Here is a 2,557-nt window from a genome sequence, read left to right as displayed (position 1 = left end):
AAATTTTGTTATTTAATTGTATATATAAGTGTGTGCGCGCATGCGTGCAAGTGTGTAATTTAAAGTTTAAGCTTAATTATATATTATATCAAGATTGAAACTAATAATTCAAGGAAGTTGAGGCCAAAAGGTTATGCGAAATTCATGTAAGGGAAGGGGAATAAAGATGATGTTGATGTGATGTTGATGTGATCATCAACCGAGGAAGCTCAAAATAAGGAAGTAGCCTTAGAATGATGTGATCAACAGTCAGAGAAGTAGTCTTTATGGGGGCTCACTTGAGAAGGAATCAACATGATCAACTGAATATATGATGAGTCAACTCATGAGACAAAGCCCTGTCAAGCTCTAACTCGAGTTTTTTAGCGCAATAGTGCATTGAGTTAGGTTGATCAAGTTGGCTCAGAAAAGCTTAATTCATGAGCTCATCAGCACATTCAGTTCAAGCCACTCAACTCTAGGGCTGTGAATTTAGCTTGAAGATCATAAAACACTCGAAAATTGATTCAAATTTTTGGCTCGGATCAAGATCATATTGACATAAACGAGTCGAGATACGAGCCAAAATTTTGGATTGAATTTTTTTGGAGCTGAGAAATCGGTTAATAGCCACAGTGATGTTAGGGTTGTGAATTTAATGATTTTAGCTCGAAGATCGTTAATAACTCAAAAATTGATTCATATTTTAGCTCATATCGAAATTAAATCAAAATAAATGAGTCGAGCTAAGCTAAAGTTTTGGATTAAATTTTTTTCGAGCTGACCCCAACCCGGCTCGAATTCGGATCCTTAACAACCCTACTCAACTCAAGTCACTTACACCCTTGTTATAACTTGATATTAAATCGATGCAACAAACAATGAAATAAGCATAAGAAAGAACACAAATTTTATGTGTAAAAACCAAGACGGGAAAAATCAGGGGCAGAGGAGGAGATTTCAATATATCAAATAAGAGATTACAAGTGGAGAATATCCTGCATAAAATAGAAGAGTATTTATAATTTTAGCAATACCTTTATAAGGAAATAGTTAAAAGAGAACCAATAAAATAATAGTATATGGATTGCAATCTCAAGGCTATTATAAACTTGATCTAACGATCATAACTTTCAATCTGTGTACTCATAGTTTCCTTCTGAAGCCACAATCCGTGTGATCATAATTTCCTCATGAGACGAAGAGGGAACCACAATATTCGAGTCATAAATTTAGCAATCTCCATCTTGACATAAATTTCCAAAGCATGTAAAGACATAACTTTCTCCACCTCTCCCGCAAAGCTCTAATGATCAGAAATGAATACCAAGTCTAAGCAATGCTCAAACTTGGCTATTGAAAGTGCTTTAGTCATCATATCTGCAGGATTATTATGGGTACTGATCTTGCTCACAACAATATCATCACGAGTGATAATCTCATGAATGAAGAACATCAATGTGCTTAGTTCTCTCATGAAACATTTGATCTTTGCTGAGAAAAATAACACTATGACCATCAAACATCAGTTTAGTTATTTTCAAATCTTCACTAAGCACTTTAAATAGGCCTTTCAACCAGAGAGCTTCTTTTCAAGCTTCAGTAATTTCCATTTAATCAACTTCAATCGTAGATAGTGCCGCTGTTATCTGTAAAGTAGCCTTCTAGCTAATCACACAACCACTAATAGTAAACAAGTATGCTGTAAGTGATCTCCTTCTATCAAGATCTCCAGCAAAATCTGAATCAACATAGCTAATGACTCTATCTGTAATCCTCCTAAGCTGCAAACATACATCTTTTGTTCCGCATAGATCTTGAGGATCCACTGAATTGCTTTCCAATGCTCTCTACCCGGATTACTCATATATCTACTAATTGCATTAACCACATATGATAAAAATAGATGAGAACATACCATATCATACACGAGAGATCCTACTGTACTGGAATATGAAACTCGAGACATATATGTAATCTTATCATCAGATTGTGAACACAAAGTTGATGAAAGTCTGAAATGCGCAGCTAATGAAGTACTAATAGAGTTAGCATTTTGAATATTAAACCTATTTAATACTTTTTCAATGTATTCTTTCGGACTCAAAAATAATTTATCTGCATTTCTATCTCTCTGAAGCTCTAATTCATATATTTTCTTCGCAACTCCCAAATCTTCATTTCAAAGTCACTGCTAAGTTCAACCTTTAACGTCTTGTTATGTTCTTTATCTTTAGCAACTATCAACATATTATCAACATATAAGAACAAGTAGATAAGTGACCGATTATTATTTTTCTTGGAGTAAACTGAACCATCATAATTACTTCTCTCAAACTTAGGAGTGATCATGAAAGAGTCAAACTTCTCATACCACAATCTAAGAGACCTTCAAACCGTAAAGAGATTTCTTCAATAAAAAAATATATTCTTCTTTTTCTGTAACCATGAAACTCTTGGTTGTTGTATATAGATATCCTCTTCAAACTCTCCATGCAAAAATGCTAGAGCTCAAGATCATACTTAGCCATAATAACAAGTAAAGCTCGAATTAAGCTATGTTTGACAATTAGAGAGA

The sequence above is a fragment of the Phalaenopsis equestris genome, unplaced genomic scaffold, assembly GCF_001263595.1.
Source record: "Phalaenopsis equestris unplaced genomic scaffold, ASM126359v1 Scaffold000515, whole genome shotgun sequence".
Taxonomy (NCBI): domain Eukaryota; kingdom Viridiplantae; phylum Streptophyta; class Magnoliopsida; order Asparagales; family Orchidaceae; genus Phalaenopsis; species Phalaenopsis equestris.
Note: the sequence above shows the minus strand (reverse complement) of the source record.